This window comes from Spea bombifrons, chromosome 5 (genome assembly GCF_027358695.1).
Source record: "Spea bombifrons isolate aSpeBom1 chromosome 5, aSpeBom1.2.pri, whole genome shotgun sequence".
NCBI classification, from domain to species: Eukaryota; Metazoa; Chordata; class Amphibia; order Anura; family Pelobatidae; genus Spea; species Spea bombifrons.
In genome coordinates this window covers 8,400,839-8,422,157 of record NC_071091.1, presented here as the reverse complement: position 1 = coordinate 8,422,157, position 21,319 = coordinate 8,400,839, and the positions used below count along the sequence as shown (strand labels likewise).

At 42.7% G+C, this 21,319-nt stretch overlaps 1 protein-coding gene across 2 annotated transcripts in view; it reads right to left on the bottom strand.

The window, feature by feature from the left end:
• WDR37 (WD repeat domain 37) overlaps positions 1–7,094 on the bottom strand; it is a 53,322-nt gene extending 46,228 nt beyond the window's left edge. For both annotated transcript variants that reach the window (XM_053466911.1, XM_053466913.1), the window contains exon 1: positions 6,989–7,094. The gene's annotated coding sequence lies outside the window, so the exon portion shown is untranslated. The remainder of the gene's footprint in view (positions 1–6,988) is intronic.
• Between the last annotated feature and the right edge of the window lie 14,225 nt (positions 7,095–21,319).

Genomic DNA, 21,319 nt, shown 5'->3' with positions numbered 1-21,319 from the left:
CGTTTAAAGCCCGACGGGTTTAAGCTCCCCGGCATTCCTCCGACGGGAAGCACAAAGAGAAGAGGAGACGCTAATTGAAGGTTATCACTTTCCAAATGTTTTATATATAAAGACAGGCCCGTCGCACCCAGTTCCGCTCCCGTCTATGTCCCGCGATACCAACGCTTTCCTAAAGACAGACATCTAAACCTCTATTCCTTCACGAAAAGAAGGAACGTGAAATATTCCCGTTGGCTCTCCATGGTTTCCATGGTAATCGTCGGCAGCCCCGGCGAACTCAAGGGACCGGTTCTGACGACAGATTCCAAAGGATCTCATCCTCAGAAGATGACTTAGAGGACAATGAGAACGCGTCGATGGCGGTAAATAAAGACGTACGCTCTGCTGCTCAGCTCGGCAACCGTAGCCAGGTCCATAAATATTCATGGCGGCTTCGGAAGGATCATTTCACTTTAGAACCACCTGGGTGCTACAGCGTTAAGCATTGGATCCAAACCCGATCCACCGCATCACAGTTCAGCACGATGGGTCGCCGGTAACATTTCATCACGTCCGTTCGATTGATACAAAAATGTAACATACAATTAAAAATAAATACTGATTTCTTCCTATATAATTCTGGTCGGGCTCGGGACTTTTCTCTGCTGGCTAGCAAAGCTTTTTGATATTTTTGGCTCTTTGGTGACCAAGAAGTTTGTGTCCTAAAGTCAGACGAATCACCCTAATTTAATCCATTAAAAAAAAAAAGGGCCGTCAACAAGCTGAACTCCCATTCCCATTACACTCAGCCAGCTTCTGTCTGCACATTTCTTTTTCTATTTAATATCTATTCCAAACCAACCAATATCTATATAACATGTATAGTAAATTATATCTGGTAACACAAGAATAAAAAAAACCTACTAAATGTACAGCACTACAGAATATGGTGGCGCTATATAAAATGCTAAATAATAAAAAAAAAACACTAAATTATTTTATAAAAGAAGCAATAAAATACTGGCAAGCAACCCCACAGGCACATGATACACAAATATAATTTATGTCAATTAAGGTTTCCAAGTGCTTCATGTTGTCTTAATAAAAACAGAATAAAACTAATTTCAGTAAAAAAAAAAAAAAAAAATTTTTATAGGTTTCATAATAATACATTTTCCAATTGATCCAACTTCAGTAACGATTATTCAGGAGACACCTTCCGTTAAAATAGCCGTGTTAGAAATGCTAGTTATTTACGTTTTATATAGCGCCATCATATTCCGTAGCGCTGTACAATGGGCAGACGGGACGTAAGTACCATATAACAATAATTTAACAGTCGAGGAAGGCCCTGCTCATAGGAGCTTATAATCTAAAAAGATGGCATCGCTAATAGTCATTTCCCGGGAAAGCCAGGGAAGACTCAGTCTGGTTTGGCTCTCCTTCAGAAGACATCGGAGACCCTGGTCGGTCGGCATGAATGACCGGAGCAGACTGTCGAGCAGAGTGACGGACAGGACAGAGCGACGGACAGGACAGAGCGACGGACAGATACGGGGTCGTTTCACAGACACGGCTTCTTCTTGCATGACCTTGCGGCTCCCAGAGACACAGAACGTTATTTTTGGAGCGCATTCTTCGTCTGAAACGCATGCTTGACCAGAGAGCTTTGTGGGTTGGCTGCGGTCGAATTCTTTGCACGTAAATAACCCTTGAGTTATAACAAATGTGTTTAGTAGAGCATGGCCCTCCTGCACCCCCCCTGCACATAAGAGCCAGAAAGCTTTTACATTAACGTCTCTGATGGAAGCCACATTCTTTTTTTGCTTCCAGTTGGAATTTTGGCAAAACAAAGTCTTTACTGAGCTCCGCATCCATTTCTGCCGATCAGGGGGTTTATCACGCAGACAGAGGGGATGCAGTTAAGATCTGGATAAAAATCTTTGTCGTTCGTTCGCTCGCTCAGTAGTGAGTGACTGCTTGCATGCGGTCAGCATGTAGGTCGACAAACAGTGCTGGCTGCCGGGAGCTGCCTTCTCAAAATTATGGGGGGCACTGAAAAAATTACTTTGGCTTTGTGATCTTAGGGTTTAGCGGCACTTTCAGTATATCATTTGTGTCGCCATTTACACATACTGTATTTACCTGGAGGTCCTGGGTAACATGGGAGGATGCCCACACGCATCGCGCAGACGTCCACCGGCTGCCCCCACCAGACACCAGGGAGTCAGCAGCATGGGGGACAAATCTGGGGATGCGTTGATAAGTCTGGGGGGGGGGCAGAATGGCAAATAACAGGAAATAAAAACAAAAAGTGCATACCCAACCAACCACTGGTTTCAAGTACTTTTACTGAGGAGTCATTAAGCCCTGCAGCACGTCAGAGGTGGAAGGGACGGGGACGACGCTGCCGCCATCGCCCCGGACGTCTCTGAATGAAAGGACTGCCCCTTTAACAGTTAATGAAAGTGAAACTTCCCCCCAGATCATTTTATGATTAGCGTTACATGTCATTACATTCGGACGGCGCCGAGAACGTCCGGTGTGTGCAGGAGAGAATGTTACATGATGCTGATACATGGAATTCACGGTTAAGAATCATTATCCCCCCAAGTAAGCTTCCGCTGCACAAAAGGCCCTGCAAGATGGATAATTAAACCCCTGAGACTCTTTGGAAAGTCATCTCAATGATTTAATACGCATCACATACCAAATACAGAACTTATTCCCCCCCATGGATTGAAGCTTGGCTTCGACAGCGTCACATTCCCAAACGCAGTACTGGTCTGTTTTAGGAACATCTTTCACACAAAAACGAAACAATTGAGCCATTCTCAAAAGCAGACAATGAAATAATGACAGATTAGACATCCACGCGCATGACGGGAACTCCGCAACAAGCAACGACAGGAATAGATCCTACCAGACACCACCCTCAGTGTGCGTCCAGAAAGAGAGAGAGAGGCAGAGAGTGAGAGAGAGAGAGAGAGAGAGAGAGAGAGAGAGACAGAAAGTGAGAGAGAGAGAGAGAGAGAGAGAGAGAGGCAGAGAGTGAGAGAGAGAGGCAGAGAGTGAGAGAGAGAGGCAGAAAGACATTTTATGTGAGAAAGAGAAAGATCATCTGCATACTATCAACGCTACCGTTCTAAAGTTTGGGGTCACTGAGCCGTTTTCATGGAAAACAAGGAAATTTCTGGCTGTAACATAATTACAAAAGGGTTTCCTAACAATCAATTATCCTTTTAAACTTAAACTGGGATCAGCGAACACAACGTGCCATTGGAACACAGGAGTGATGGGAGTGATGAAGGGCCAATGGAACACAGGAGTGATGGGAGTGATAAAGGGCCATTGGAACACAGGAGTGATGGGAGTGATAAAGGGCCTCTGTACCCCTATGAAGAGATTCCATTAAAAAATCAGCCGTTTCTAGCTACAATAGTAATTTACAACATTAACCCCGTCTGCTATGTATTTCTCATCAATTTCATGTTATTTTAATGCCCAAAGTTTGCTTTTCTATCAAAAAGGACAACGTTTTGAACATGTGTGCGAGTGTGTATATATATATATATATAGTCAAGCAAACACTTTAGATGTTTGAAATGACTTTTCTGTTGTGTCAGCAGGCATGTTGCAAACAATAACACAGATCTAAGATGACACTTGTGGCCTTCTGCCCTGAACGCCCATGATTGGGGTGGAAAGAGACGGGGCTCTTCCGTGATAACGCGCACACTTCAGCCCTGTAAACAAAACAGGGGTCCGGGACGACACGCGATAAACCCCCAACATTACATGCCGGACACATTCCGTTACCATACATTACACTCAGAAGATAAGCCAGAACTAATGTTATATACATAGTTGCAGACAGTCTAGAGCTTGCCAGTGAAGTCCCAACAACCAGAAAGTTCCCCTTTTATCGGGATCCCCTCTAGTTAACCAGAAAGTGACCATTTTTTAAAACGGTTACTGTTCTGCGTTTCTGCCCATAACACGAGCGCTGTCCCCTCGCCGGCCATCATCATATCCCACGCACCGCGGTGCATGAAAAACGCAATCCCCTCTGAGCTGCCCTGCATAAACTAATGGTAATGATTTCTCCTCACTGATTGAGGTATACAGCGCAAAGGGCTGGCTCAGCCCCTCCAGCAGGACAAGTTCACCGGTGACGGCATAAACTATCAGGGAGCTGAACATCCCTACAAAGACGCTCTTCATGGCGCTCTTCACCCGGCCGCCTCTCTACAAACACGCATATATACATATATATACACACACACATATATATAATATGTAAATAACAGATAGTGGGAGAGGTTCAAACAGAAGCGCTGTATACAGCCACAAAACGTACATCCTTCTCAAACAGCCTATAGATCGCGGTCCGATGGGGCAGCGGCGAGGGCATCCAACGCGGATCACTGGAACATATTCACGGCCCCGCACGCCGGCTGTACGAGCGGGAAATAAAATCACTGAATGAAAAGGACGCTCTGTTATTAAGGAATGCGGAGATCACACGAGCCAACATATCTTATCTGCCATAAAAGGGCAACTTTTGGGAATAATACTTCGCCCCCTTGTGGCTACTCCGTGAACTTGCCTTACGGCTATCCTACCAACACAGAACAGAGCTTGGCTTTACCAACTGATGAAATATACACCAAAAAAAAAGGGTCTATATATCAGGGCTGCTCGGATATACCACCTCTGTAATATATATAAACTCAGAACAGAATATTCAGCCCCTCCACGGACACGGCTTACGGTAATGATTTAAAGCCCAGCACACGTTCTTCACTGCCCGGGACTCCCGGCATCACTACGGACGGGTCCCTCCGGCCCGGCACAGCATCGGCCCCCTTCTCATAGACGGAAAGCAATGAACGTGTTTTCATGCGATAAAGCAGGGAGTATACTCACAGCCCTTTTAGGGTCACTTAGAGCGGCCAGGAGAACCTTTTATAATTAGAGAAAAAACAAGGATTTTGGTAACGATTTGGATCGCTGGACCACCAGGTACATTAAAAGGGTCTTTAATCTACAATGCTGACCTCTCTACTATTCAAACACGGTTTCGGACCATATGTCACAATTAACGTTGTTTCATGGCGTCGGAGATTTTGGGCTGAAGTATTACGTTACTGGGCATTTTTTAAGGTGCTGTTCCACTTAGAAAGATAAACACATAACCCTTGGCAGATATGTTGTTTTTATTATTCCCTATGACCATTTAACCGCATAAAACACAAATGTTTAAGCCCGCCAGCGCCTGGGCTCATGTCACTTGATGACCAAGAATGAAATTCTGCGCACCCCTCCAAAAAAAAAAAACCCCACCCGCAGCAGCGCTCCTCCCCACCTCTCTCTCTGGATGTCCATGGCTTTCCCTCTCTCCCTATCACACTCATCCGGATCCAAGGTAGAATCGGCCCAGGTTTGGGCATTCAGCATTACCGGGAATTAAGTTTCTAATTCTGCATTATTAACAAAAAAAAAACTATTAACAGTCTGATTACTAAACAAATACTAAAGCCATAGCCGGAAACACAGACACGGCCAGCGCGGCTCAATTAAATACCAGAATGAAACTGGGAACTTGGCGCTGATAACAGCCGTCATCGAAATAAAAACGTACGACACGCCGGTAAGAAGCGGTTCAGGTAACTAAATCCTAAGGGACTCGTCGCCACAATCAGCAGAGCACTCGCCCGTCTTAATTCAATATCCCCCCAGTAACATCATCCCGCCGGCCGCCAGACCCAGATTAATCACACAAGAGCGTTTTCATTATCACATAAAACATTGATGGCTCGCGGATTGTTTAAACGCATGACATCACTCTGAACACTTTGGAGTAATAAACTGTAAAGCATAAGACAAAAAGAAACAAAACGTGCCCCACAATTCAGCGTCTGCCAACGCCATGCCGGGTTACAGAAACCCAACCGCACTTCGTACTGTACAGGACTGGTGCATGAACCCAGCACAGTCGGCATGTACACACAGGGGCCGAATGCCACCTTCCAGGTAACACAGGGCTGAGTGATGGGAGTGGTATTGCTGTGCAAATTATGACAGATCTGAGCTTTTTTATTTTTTTTTAATTATTAGAAAATCATATCCTCTCCCCACATGTATTATACTCATCACTTTTTTTGTTAAAAAAAACAAAAAAAACAGGAATATGGAAATAAAAAAATTAAAAAATTCACCCAAAATGCCACTAAAGGCATTAAAACGTATCTGACTCCAAAATAAATGAGTGTCCTGTAAGAAGCAGGCAATCCCATCAGGGAGCCGATACAGTATCTAGGAAACATTTTGGGTGCAGAAATTAAAATAATTGCCAGGAGGGGGGGGGGCAGAAAATATATATAAAAAATAAACAATTACAGTGACCTTAATCAATCCCCAGGACACGGATTCTCAGAGCCCCGCGAGCCCCTCAGCTCAGCCGCTTCAGGCAGGAACCTACTGCCCTGTTATCCACAGGCCATGTCCCTGAAGCTGCCGAGAAAACTTCTATCATGCTCAGCCAGATATAACATGCCATCAGCGCACACAACCAGAGCCAGGGGGAAAACCACAAAGGCCACCCAGCAGCCGCCGCCGGCTACCCCTCCCAGAGCCCACCGGCCATTGGCTTTGTACGGCTGAGCATCAGAGCGGCTGCCTGTGCATCCTGGGAGCTGTAGTCCACAACAGCTGGAACCAGTGAGCACACCCTAAATTCCCCCAAACCGGAGCATCTGCCAGGATGTGTTCTCCCAGCCCAGGCCCGAGCTGACAGCACCCGGCATTGTGCCCTCCTACCCCCAGCTCTGACCCCCAGCATCCTGTGTCACCCCTACAGAGATTCGGTGTCTACCCCGCACCTCCCTTCCCCCTACCTGCTCGCTTATCTCCATCACCGCCCCGGGCAGACCTCACAGGACGGCAACCGTGTTCCCCGCCCGAAGGACAGGAGGGTACGCAGGCTGCCAGTGCGCTCCCATCTTACCTGTGTAACAGAACGGGCAGCCGCTGCCTTCAGCCTCCTCCTCCTCTTCACTCACCAACACACGAAACCCCAGCTCCGGACATTTGCCTTGACAACGGAAGTCCCGCCCCCTTCCTAGACTGTCACAGACAGCTGCCGGAGCCTATGCTGATTGGACAAACGGCGTCCGAAGTCGAGGGGCCTGTCATTGGTCGAAGTTGTTGTCTATCAATTAATATTTGGAGCCAAAACCCCACCCCGCGGTCACGTGGGAGATTTGGCGAAGGATATATCTCAGCGGAGGGTGACCGTTTAGTGGCTTTAAACGCGTTAACCGTTTGGAGGCGCGATAGGAGTGCGGCGGGGAAATAGATTCGGGAATCATATGCCTATCCAATGCATGTTTACCTTCCCTCACTGTATTGGCCTTTACCATTTCTGCTGGGGGCCTGTTACACTTATCTACCTAAAGTAAAACCTGTTTATATTACATCTAAGCCTCTGATTCTGTAGCCTTTGATTAAGGCCTCATCTTCTAATGTTTCTCCTTTTTTAAAATAAACTTAAATTGAATTACTTAAAAAATAAAAATCATTTTGTTTTGTCGGGATTTGCGAGTGACCGCGGTAATTACAACGGCGCTGACATATACCGCAGCGTAACACTTTCTCGGACAGAAGGAAATTCTCTTTAAACGACTGCTTTACTCCACGGAGGAGATCACCAATACTTGCTAACCTGCATGACGAGATCCACTGAATTCCCTGCTGTCACACGGGTGAGATGAGTGGACACTTACAGGATGTGAGGAAGCCTTTCCTGCTCCTCACCAAACGGAACTGGAGAAAAAAAGCCCATAAAACACCTATTTTTGTCTGGGAAAAAGACATCCAAAAAGAGCGACCCCTCCCAGCTGTCACTGCTGAAAGAAGAAAGCATACTTAAGTATGCTCCGTGTGCGCACTCCGTGCACATGCTCCGTAGCGCTCCAGCCAAGCACAGCATTCAGCCAGCAGACACGCAACTGAAGAACGCTTCTCCCATTGATTCCGATGAGGATCTCCGGTCCCGTTGAATGTGAAAAGGAGAGCTGCAGAGCAGCCAATCGGTGGTGAGTGTCATCAGACAGAGGGCAGCTACAGCTTTGTTCTTCAAAGTTAAGTTCTTTTTAAAAAAAAAAATGTAAAGAATGTGTATTAAAGTATTCAAAAGGTGCTTAATTGTGGAAAAAAAATTACAATTCCTTTAAGTGATTAAACTCAAGCGGAACTACTGAATTTGTTGCTATGGAGATAAAATCACATCAAGAATAGTTCTTTTAAATAGCCCGCTGTGTTTCTTTCTCGCATGTCTATTTTCTACCTTAAGTTCTTACATTATTAAAGATTCTATCAGTAGTTTGCGCGTTAGTAATGAAGTCAGAGTTCCATTTCAGGACCATCGGCATGTCTTCTCCCGGGAAAATCTCGGAGGTTATGCTGGCAAAGCTCATTTTTCGATGGAATGGGAAGATTTAGAGGAATATTTACAAATGGGAATTCAAATACAAGAAATAAATACAAGCTGTCAGATGAACTTTATAGATAATTAACAAAAAACATCCAAAAGACTGTGCTGTTATTGTTTTTATAGCCGAATAACGGTCAGATGGGAAATTAACAACGAGAAAGAAGATCATTCGGTTTGAAATGTGATCTGTACGGAAACCGACATTCACGTCTCCGACACGACCAAATACTTCCATACCTTAAATAAGAAGTCCTGTGGAAAGGGATATTTTTCTCCTTAAGCATAAACCCCAGCGCTGTATACAGTAATAACCCCCCCAGCGCTGTATACAGTAATATACTCCCCAGCGCTGTATACCGTAATAACCCCCAGCGCTGTATACCGTAATATAACCCCCAGCGCTGTATACAGTAATATACTCCCCAGCGCTGTATACCGTAATAACCCCCAGCGCGGTATACAGTAATATAACCCCCAGCGCTGTATACAGTAATATAACCCCCAGCGCTGTATACAGTAATAACCCCCTCAGCGCTGTATACAGTAATAACCCCCCAGCGCTGTATACAGTAATATACTCCCCAGCCATGTATACAGTAATAACCCCCAGCGCTGTATACAGTAATATACCCCCCAGCGCTGTATTAAATAATAACCCCCAGCGCTGTATACAGTAATATAACCCCCAGCGCTGTATACAGTAATATAACCCCAGCGCTGTATACAGTAATATAACCCCCAGCACTGTATACAGTAATATAACCCCAGCGCTGTATACAGTAATGTTGGTCGGTGTTGACAAAAACCTTGTTTTAATTCATTTTTATTGCAATAAACTCCCTTTATCTGCAGGCCGGAGGCGGCCATCGCTTTATGGCAATTCTAATGAAGTCGGTTGACTTTTATCAGACAGTCCAGCCAGAAGTTAAGAGCAAAGTTTACTGCTTATAGCGGACATTATGATGAGGAGTCAAGGTGTTTGGTAAATTAGACAGAGTTGAAATACATACAAATGGTTAATATGCAAAAGCAGAATATTTTTTGCAGATGTATTTTAATCTTGGAATAGTCATAAAATATGGTGGGGGTGCTGCCTTTAAAATCCAGAATCAACTTTCTGCCCTTGGTCTCGATGTTTTCAGGAGCTCAGGAGGCTTAGTGAACCTAGAATTGAAAACATTCCGCAGTTTTTGCCCTTTCTTTACCCGGCCTGTGTGAAGAATGAAGAAAATGAGCCAGCTCAGGCTCCTCTTCGTGTTTTGGGTTTATCGGTGGGGACCCTCGCTAGGACTTCCCTGAGGAGTCTGACTCACCTGTGAATGAAGCCAGGGGCTCACCTTGGGTTTTGGCCGCCTCCGTTCCCTGGACTTCTAGGGCTAGATCAGTAGGTGAAGGAGGTGGATTAACACGAGTCCAAACGCGCTCGCACCTGAGTCACGCGTTCTGCGGTCTCTCCATTATCAGGCATCTCACAACTATTTCTTCCATGCAGAGCCAACATCATACATAAGCCCTGCCTCGAATGCTGGGGGGGAATAAAGCTTCTGGTGTCTAGTCCGTTCTGGAAAATGAATATCTTCATTACACAAAGATGCTATAAGTCACTGCGCAAGAAGTTCATTTGTATAAAAAACATAGTTTTGTAATATTTTTTAACGGATACAAATTAACTTCTATGGTTTTACATTGTTACGCTGGTGTGGCCATTAAAGTCCTTTTTAGAACCCATAAAAACCTTATTCCCCATGCTTTCGGCAGTAACCTAAAAGGTCTGTATATACTATAGATATACTATGGATATATACTATGGATATACAGTAGGCCCAGCCATCTTTGCTATGGCTTGGGTTGAGTTTTGGTATGGTCTCCCCGAGGAGTCAATTTGCCGATCCCCACAACAGAAAGTTGAGAATTCTTCTCAGACCGTAAAAGTGGCGGATCCAGTTTGAGAATTTTCTGTTGAGATGCAGTCATTGAAGTTGTTATGACTAACCCCGTTGTAATCAGGTTTACAGCGTCGGTGTCGACAAGGCGCTCCGGTAATTGTCTAACAGCCAAGGTACTGAGTTATGCAGCCTTCAAAACTGCAGAGTCAGAGGATATGACGCATCATGATGGAAAAGATTTATTAACGAAGACAAGACAATTACTTCCAGTGAATTGCGTTGTCCATAAATCTACGGCCCTTTACAGCTTCTTAAGTGGAAACGCTCAAACCCAATCTGCCTCATACCCGTCTTGCCCCCTTGCAATCCATCAAGAACGCTGCTTTCACGCTTATCTTCTTCTCCCATCGCTTTAGTAACAGCTCTCCCCTCCGTCAGTCTCTTCACCGTCTGCCTGACTCTTACTTCCAAAGCCCTTCACAGCGGTTCCCCTCCCTACATCTCCTCACTCATCTCTAAATACCCTCCTAACTCTCCGCTCATCTAATGATCTCCGTCTCTCCTCCACTTTTATTTCCGCTTCTGATTTATGCTTACGAGATTTCTCCAGGGCTCCTTACCCTGGAATGCTCTTCCCTGGTCTATCAGACTCTCCCTGTGCCTTCGGCCCCCCAAAAAATCCCTTAAGACCCCTTTTTTTTTTAGGGAAGCCTATCAACAGATTTTTTACCTTTTGTGTAATTTTCCCCAAATCCTTGTTTAGCCATTGTACAGCACTGTGGAATATGATGGTGCTATATAAAACAATCAATAATAATATCACAAAATCAATTATTGTATTATTAAAAATTGAGACCAGGGGAGTCTAACAAAAATACAAACTAATGGGAAATATTTTAAGGACCAATATATATTTATAACATTAATCCCTGTATAGTAATATAAAGTGTTTAAAAGGCTTATACATAGAAAACCTACCTCCACGGATTTACAAGGTTATTCAAAGTAAAGTGGTGTCCTGGGTAAAAGATCCAGACAGCGCAGTGAATAAACCCATTAATTCCGCGTATAGATAAAAGAAATAATAATATACATTAAAAATAAATATGGGAATCATGTAACGTTTAAACTATCGGAACAGCCATGTTAATTACTGTGGCAGAATATGAAAGATTATTCCTACAGATGAAATAATTGATCCATTATAGTTAGGCAGATTGATTTGTTTAGGCAGCATCTGTATGGGTGGAGGAGGAGAAAAGAGGGAATTCGGGGGGAAAAACTAACTGATATATTATCATAGCAACGATCAGCCTCAGAGATCAGCTTCTATAAGGTCCAGCAGACCATTAACGTTAAACCAGATATCTCCGAAAAATTTATGGTCGGTAAATTTAAAAAAAAAACACTACAGGTAGTTTCTATAAGTAAAGGTAATGATTTTAGAACCTGCGTTGTTGAAAGTTCCCATTTAAATGTGACCGACCCCTTTATACAAATATGATGAACTTTTATCTAACTGCCACTGCTGTCAGTTCTCATAAACTCCTTATTTCTTTCTTCCTGCTAATAAAATCTATACAGCTATACAAAAAGCACAAACCTAATCTAAACAATCTCAGTAGAGGTCCCCTCAATTATAGGAGCTCTCATTCATTCATTCACTCACTCATTCATTTACATTAATTGAATGTAGCTGATAAAGTGGACCTTCACGGCCAACTACGAACGCTATAGGTAGCGGCACTTTTCCCCCTCCCCTGCAAAAAGCGGAGCTATTACTCGATGACAGCGAGTATGCAGCATTAAGTGAAGTAAGTAGCATGAATTAAAATCACCACCAATCATATGTGGGTAGAAAATGAAAACATTTTGTACATTAAATGCACTGATTTTTTTCTTCATATCCCGAGCCTTCCTGTGACTCATGCTGATAATTTGTTTACAACGTTCCAGAGGATGTAAGTCACTTACAGTATATCTATATGTCGTGATTGCGGCTGGCAATTCAGCTCTAACAAATTAAAGGGATAGTCATACCCGTCTTTTATTTCCTAAATCACTTAAGTGAACTGGTTCCTATCAACTGCACTACAGAATATAATAATAACTTCATATTAATGTCTATGTATTTAGAATGTGATGTCATCAAAGTCCCTGTTGGAGTAATGGTCAGGTGTCCCTATACTTTTGTCCATATAGTGTATATATGCTACTGTTCAAAAGTTTGGTAAATTAAAAAAATAACATTTTGTCCATTAAAATAACATGAAATAGATCAGAAATCCAGCGCAGATGGGGTTAATGTTATAAATGACCATTGTAGCTGGAAATGGCTGTACAGAGGCCCTTTATCACTCCCATCACTTCTGTGTTCTGATGGCCCTTTATCACTCCCATCACTCCTGTGTTCCAATGACCCTTTATCACTCCCATCACTCCTGTGTTCCAATGACCCTTTATCACTCCCATCACTCCTGTGTTCCAATGGCCCTTTATCACTCCCATCACTCCTGTGTGCCAATGGCCCTTTGTCACTCCCATCACTCCTGTGTTCCAATGACCCTTTATCACTCCCATCACTCCTGTGTTCCAATGGCCCTTTATCAATCCCATCACTCCTGTGTTCTAATGGCCCTTTATCACTCCCATCACTCCTGTGTGCCAATGGCCCTTTGTCACTCCCATCACTCCTGTGTTCCAATGGCCCTTTTATCACTCCCATCACTCCTGTGTTCCAATGGCCCTTTATCAATCCCATCACTCCTGTGTTCCAATGGCCCTTTATCAATCCCATCACTCCTGCGTTCCAATGGCCCTTTATCACTCCCATCACTCCTGTGTTCCAATGACCCTTTATCACTCCCATCACTCCTGTGTTCCAATGGCCCTTTATCACTCCCATCACTCCTGTGTTCCAATGACCCTTTATCACTCCCATCACTCCTGCGTTCCAGTGGCCCTTTATCACTCCCATCACTCCTGTGTTCCAATGGCCCTTTATCACTCCCATCACTCCTGTGTGCCAATGGCCCTTTGTCACTCCCATCACTCCTGTGTTCCAATGGCCCTTTATCACTCCCATCACTCCTGTGTTCCAATGACCCTTTATCACTCCCATCACTCCCGTGTTCCAATGGCCCTTATCACTCCCATCACTCCTGTGTGCCAATGGCCCTTTGTCACTCCCATCACTCCTGTGTTGCAATGGCCCTTTATCACTCCCATCACTCCTGTGTTCCAATGACCCTTTATCACTCTCATCACTCCTGTGTTCCAATGGCCCTTTATCACTCAATCACTCCTGTGTCCCAATGGCCCTTTTTCACTCCCATCACTCTGGCTTATTGATTGTTAGGAACACTTTTGCACTTATCTTACAGATAGAAAATTCCTTGTTTTCCATGAAAACAGCTCAGTGACCCCAAATGTTTGAACAGTAGTGTGTGTGTGTGTATATATATATATATATATATATATATATAATGTTTGTAACTGTAAGTTTTAGTCTTTTCCCAGGGAATTTGTCTGGCAGCAGCCGTATACTTTGAATCTTTTACGATTCATACAAATTAAGCTTCTTTGGGTTTTGTATCTAGAGAAAGCATTGAAGGACACCGGGCGCTTCCTTATTTTTCTACAAGATGCAATTAGATCTTAGTGAAGAAATAAAAAAATAAAAGCCAGGTTCCCGTTGGGACATATTAATTAGAATAGCTGAACTAAGTAATTTGTAAGACACAGTTAGACTGATAATTAGGCAGGAGAGGTCACCTTCAATTAATAAATATAATGTTTCAACAATGGTGAAAACTGGAGGCGTGTTTGTAGAAATAAGAGTTCATCTTCCAGCAATGTTAATTAACCTTTCTTTTATTACCCTACAAAAATGCATTAGCAAAGTCTTGGAATGATTTCATTTAATGTGTAATAGATTCGTGTATCCCGTACTAAACAATGTAGAAGTTATCAAATGTTTAATTATGCACAGGGACAAATTGTTCTCCTTTGGCTGTGATATCCTACCTTTTGATTGGCTGTGCTGTAGATCTACTGGATTGCAATGCAAAGAAGTACTTATATAAAATATATGTTTTCACAATGAAGTCGGAAGGAGTGTCTGGGGGTTGGTGGAGAATAAAAAACATGATGTGTCACATATGGATCATAGCCTTCTACTCCTCTTTCTATAATTTCTATTCATACATTTTGCTTGCCCTTTTCCCATTTCGGGGGCTATCATTTCTTTCATGGGCTGTTCATACAGAACTTCTATAGTTTATGTAAAAATACTTTAAGTCTGTATTGGGCTGGAAATCCCCAGTTGGGGAAAAGAATGGTGTTTTGGGTAATGAACCCAAGGTTGTCACTTTGTCGTATCAGCATTTCAATCTACCAAATAGCTGCTACAATAATTCCTTTTCACAATCAGATTCGAAACCACGAAAGAGAATTCCTCAACCCATCATATCTCCACCATGAAATGAAGACATGTAAAATATAGACTGCAAAGACACATACGAAGCGGTCACACAACACATACGAAGCTGCCACTCAGTGCAAGGCATGAAAGGAACAAATGCACAGGGGGGGGGTCACACAACACAACATTTAAAGGGACCATGCTGATCAGTGGTATATTCTCAACCAAGGCATGGTCCCTTTATAGTGGCTCCATCCTGAAACATCGCTGATCAGCCTGTTCATCCATATGATGGCAGATCGCCCTATTGGGATCATGCTCCCAGGAACATCATTTCTCCTTGGGCCAGTTGGAGAGATCTCCCTTGTAATCAGCCCATATACATTAGGGTGTACTGTACCTCTATAATGACCTCGCTCCACACCGCACATGCAGTCCGCTAGTGTATGACATCATATCTTGGTGCTCTACGCGGTATGTGTCGGCCATGGAGGTAAGTGGTCGGAGGGTGCCTGGGGTTTTGCCCCGGATCAGGCGTAGGGCAGCATCCAGCCATGATTCAAATCTGATGCAGCTATCATATACATTAAATTGCATATAATGGCTGAAGTATCCCTTTAACTATGTCTACGTACTTACGAGGGAGCCAAATTACCCATCATTCACACTGCTGCCTGGTCTCATCAAACCGCTCCATAGTATGCAGTGAATGCGGCCTTTCATTTCTCTTTTTATTTGCCAATATATTTTTTTTAATTATATAGCTATATAATAAATCAAGAAGGGAAGGGAGGGTAAAAGTGCCCAAAATATCAATTGTATATTGAATTAGATGGAAGAACCACTTCAGCCTAATTTAAATATTTTATGACAGCTATAACAAAAAATCAGACAGAAAACTAACTACAGAGCGTGGTAACAATGTAGTGACAATGGCTTTCCCGTGGATCAGACTTATGTTCTAAATGTGTTAAAGTGCTTTGTAAGCCATTGTATGTTATATAAGAAAGCATGAAATCAAATCCCATTTTGGATAAATATATGTGATAATAAAGACTTGGGTGTAATGTTTGCTAATGTTATCTGGATGTATCATAAATATTTTAAGTATCTGATGTGTTTACCTGTAACCGAAGAGCTACTTTATGGTATACGCAAGAGCAGCTCAATCCAGGACAGGCAGGACTCATTAGTCCACCCTTTGCAATAAAGAAACATCAGAGGGTCTACATCCAATGCTGGCAGCAGATTTACATTTTATCCCCAAAATTAATTAAAAAAAATAATAATTATAATTGAGCGCTCAAGAATAAATCACGATTGTAGTTTCCTGCAACACCCATGTTGTTTATATGCATATAGGAAGAGATGATCAATGATAAAAATCTAAAATAAATAACCATTGGATCTATAACCGTTTTCTCTCTGTCTCTCTCTTTTGATCGGTAGTCTATATATAATGCAAACTACTCTGAAATATTTATTGACTACATTAATCATTAATTGAATGTTAATTATCAGGTGTTATGCAGTATGCCTGGGATATTATCTCCCCCTTGTGGATTTCTGATGAACTGCATACTCCAGGCACAAACCTCTTTCATCAGGAGTGTGCTATCAATACATTATTCTGTAGTTTAACATATATTGCAATAATGTATCTCAGCCCACCTATTGTGAAACCCAGTTAAATGTCCTTTTCCTATTTCCCGAGTTCTGTCCCAGTTCTTTAAAAAAAAAATTGAGATCGGCCAATCAGGAAGTGAAGATCAGTTGCCCAAGTTGATAAACCAACCCTTCAACAAAAGAGACGGGAATGTAGCAATCTTATATGATAAATATAACTTGCCAAGTAGATAGTTGTCCAACGTCCTGTTAATGAAAGGGGAACCGACAGCTTTAATTCGTTTACTAAAACTACCTCTGTAGTACACTTTTTGTTTTCCATTTAATGTACTTGTTTTGGAGATATTTAGCTCCCAAACTGCATAGTTTTACTTTATCTCCGTTGAAACGCATCTGTTATTGTACTGTCTACACTCCTACGTTCTCATAATCCCTCTGCTGGGATTGAGATCAATTTCTTATTTAATTTCCATAATTTTGTAACTACATGTTTCTTTCAGAGAACGGTTCCGGATCATTGATAAATAAATAAGAGAATGGGCCCTTGTTATATTTCAATTAAACCTAAAACATTGTCCATAAAAAACAATACAAAAAAAAGTTATCTAATAACGGTATTCTGTCTTTCAACCGATTCTCTATCCGCGTACAGATACCCTCTCCCAATCCTCGGTGTTTTAACTTATGTACTAACATATCGTGAGGCACGGGATCAAAAGACTTCCCAAAATCAGGTACATTATTTATGGATAGCATCATCTCTTTGGAACAGGGAAGGCCGAGCACCGTACAGCCAAGGGGTCCATTTACACTATCACTCCTGTGACATGATGCAAGTTATTAATAGTAATTTAATGATGTTTAACCCCTTCCATGTTTAGTGTACCACGTAAATATATATTTTTTTCAAGGACAGCTAGAGCTTCTTTAAACAGTCCTTCACTAAGTGTGAATAATATGTCCAAAAACAGCAACAACAAAAAATGTAATTGTTTTCCCAATATAGTTTTAATTAAAGTTTGGATTGGGGACAAAGAAGGGGTTATTTTTAATGTATATTTCTAGTGGGAGGGGTTAGAGGTGTTTGGGCACCTATTTTTAAATTGTTTTCCATTTTTATTTTAAAAACATTTTTTAATTTTGTTACATTTTTAAATTATTTTACCACTTAATATTTTTTCACTTTGATCCCTACTGCCGCTGATCACAGAGCGATTACCTGTGAGGCATCAGAGGTCTCATCATCAGAGGGTTTCAGGAGGAAGACCCTCTGGGAACCTTTTCATTTTCAATATTGTTTCCAGTGGTGAGCAGTGTTAGCTCTTGCTGATAGAAGAGACCCCCACCCTGATCTCCCCTGTACTGGCGGGGAAACGTTCTGCCTGTGGGGAAATCATACGATGTACTATTAAGTGCTTGGCTACCATATTGGCTCGATTATAAGCCGCACCCGATTATAGGCCCCACCCAGGGCCGGCCCTACAATGGAGCCGACTGGGGCAATTGCCCCAGGCGGCACTTTTGAAGGGGCGGCACTTTGCCTCCGCAAGCGCTTTTTTTTTTTTAAGCGGAGGAGAGAGAGGGGCGCCGAGTGGTTTTCGCCCCTCTTTCTCTCCTCTGCGGCGAGTCTCCGTGCTCTGCCACGGGGCCGGCTTGTAATGCTGAGCGCCGGAAGTGACGTCAATTTACGGCGCTCAGCATTACAAGCCGGCACCGTGGCAGAGCAGGGAGACTCGCCGCAGGACTGTTTAAAGCTAAGTCCCCGGGGGGTTAGGGTAGATAATGGCGTCGGCGAAGTTTAAAATGCCGCCCCCCCGGCGTCGGTGGGGGGGGCGGCATTTTAAACTTAGCCCCAGGCGGCATTAAGTCTTGGGCCGGCCCTGGCCCCACCCTAAAAGTTAGGTGCTTTTTTAAAGAAAAATGTATATTTTTTTAAAAAATACACATTAGGGGAACAGTAAAACAGTATTCTACCAAACACTGTATTTTAACATTTTTGGTATCTATTATTCAGTTAGCCAACATATATTCCATACAAACAGAAAGCCGATGTCTATGCGTATCGCATACACCGGCTGCCGGAGAGCACTGCGGGGGATCTGGATCCTAACCCTGCTGCCTGCCCGGCGCCCGGAACTGCATGTCCCGGGCGATACGAATTGCGCATTCCTGCGCTAAACCCTGATTATAGGCCGCCCCCCCACTTTAAAGACTTAAAGTGGGGGGGAAAGTGCGGCCTATGTTCGGGCAAATACAGTATTTAAACATTGTATCTAATGGTTAACAAAGACCTCATAAAAGGACAGCTTTCACACCCTGGAACCGGACAAGTTGTAGAAGAGCTCGTTCCGCAGACACGATCCTCGGTCCATTAATTGTGGCTCTGAGTCGGGTTTTGATGAGTTTTAGTGAATGCTCGCTCGCATGCGGAAAAGAGAGTCAACGGGGTTTCATGGGTGGCAGCAGAGCTGCAGCTAGCTCATTTTGTGCCCGGGGCAAAAACAGAATATTGTGCCCTCTCGCCAGTATGTTTCTACAGAGGTTATTTTGAAGAAAAATAAATAAACAACAAGGAAATTAATATTAGAACTGTTTATTTCAGTTACATAAAATTCATAGCGATATGTAACGTACCATGTGACAAAAATCACAATCATCACAACGTGTATATAAAATAAACTTAGATAAATATCAAAAAAATACCAGAGAAATACACATTTACATAAAAAAGACAGCTTGCAAGATATTAGTGTGTTTTAAATGTGAAAAAAATCTAACATGAATAGGTTTTTTATGTTTTTGGACGTTATGGGGCACATAATAGATGCCTATGCCTAATTTGAGACTGTTTAGCAGCCCACCAGCTTAAAATACCCCCACAAAAGTATATATTTTTGGAGAGAAGACAACCTGCATCTCTGCACAGAAATACCCCAAATGAATAGGTTTTTGCATATTTTTTAAATACCGTATTTGCCCGAAAATAGGCCGCACCCCCCCACACACACTTTAAGTCTTTAAAGTGTGGGGGGGTGGCTTATATCTAGGGGGCATATCTAGGGAGCAGAGTGGCAGCATATCTTGGGGGCAGAGGGCAGCTTATCTGGAGGGGCAGAGTGGCAGCATATCTGGGGGGGCAGAGTGGCAGGATATCTGCTGGAGTAGAGTGGCATATCTGGGGGCAGAGGGGCATATTTATTAGTATGGGCTATTGGTTTTCTGTTTGTATGTAACATATGTTGACTAACTGCATAATAGACACTAAAAATGTTAAAATACAGTGTGTTAGTTAGAATGCTGTTTTACTATTCCAATAATATGTATTTTTTCTAAAAATCTAAATTTTTCTTTAAGGCTAGGTTTCCACTTGGGTTTTTGTCCAGCGTTTTTTTCTTGATGAAAAACGCCAGGAAAACTGCCAAGAAAACTGCCACTGCATTTACCTGCGTTTTGGCGTTTTTTCTGCAGTTTTTTCTGGCGTTTTAGCCTTTCTGTGGAAATTGCTTTTTTTGACCTTAGGCAGTTTTTCCAGCCTTTACAAGTTAGAAGTTTCACCCAGCTAAAAGGGATTAGGATAAATGGCAAGTATCTGCCCTCTCCTGATGTCATTTACTTGGTAGACCCTTTTGTCTCTTTTCTGTGGTTTGTAAGGCATGCTTTATTTCGAATGTCTGCTCCTCTGGGAAGATTGGCCCCAAATGATGGTGCAAATTGTTTGCTGTTGCTTTTGGCACGCAGGATCCGGTCGCGTATGTTTGTTTGTAATGGCATGTTTGTTCCAAATGGTGTAAAATTCAATATGAACCAGTCCAGGACTTTGTTTTGTGTGAAACTGTTTGTTTTCAGCCTATTTCTCGTAGGACACACAGATACTGGGTCCATCCTCTGCATTGTAACTGTGGAAAAAACGCCATAAAAAACGCCAAGGCAATAAACCCACATGGCTTTTTCATGGCGTTTTTTCTCTCCCATAGACTTCTATTGGAGAAAAAAAGCCAAGATTTCTTGCAAAAAACGCCAGAGTGTCAACATGCTGCAATTTTGAAAAACTGCCACAGAGCCCAAAAAAGCAGAAAAACGCCAAAGAGGACTGAAAAAACACCAAACAGAAAAACGCCAAGTGGAAATGGCATTTTGCGATTTCCTATTGAATTACAGCTAACATCTGGCTGCAGCCGTTTTTCACACAAAAAAACGCCAGGTGGCGCTATTGGCGTTTTTATAGGCGTTTTTAGCACACAAAAAACCAAATGGAAACCTAGCTTCAAAAAGCACCTAACTTTTAGGGTGCGGCCTATAATCGAGCCAATACGGTATGTATTATTTACATTTGTTTCAAAGTGTTTTGCCTTTTCTTTTACATCAAACTAACTCTTTTTGTTGTTCTTTTGCATTTCCAGAAGTTAAAGTTCAGGCCGGTGGTTCGGAAGTGACGTCAGACAGAACATATCAAACGTACGCAAATATGGGAGAAAGAGACGAGATCTCAGAAGTGGCTTCTGTCCTCGTTTCTGCTACTTTTTATAGCCTTGAAATGTTTCCTGTCCATGTCTTTCATCAAGTTGATCTTTCCAAATATTAATTTGTTTGTGTGAATTGTTAACTGGAACAGCGTCTGGCCCTACAGAAGAACTCCTCATATTTGCTGCAACCATCAAAGACTCTCTGGTCATTTTTGGTTAAAAGCTCATGGAATCTCCTCCTTAAAGCATCTTTAACGTGGAGAACGGCTATGAGCTGCTATGGAAATGCTTCATTTTTTTTACAATTGTAGCTTGGTCTATGATTCCCGCATCTTGTGTAGAGTCGCCATGGTTCATTTCACAGTTATTTAAATTATAAAGTCCTTTGTGTGCATGAAATGGCAACCGCAATTTCCCAAGCAGCTTCAAAATGTCAAACATCCGT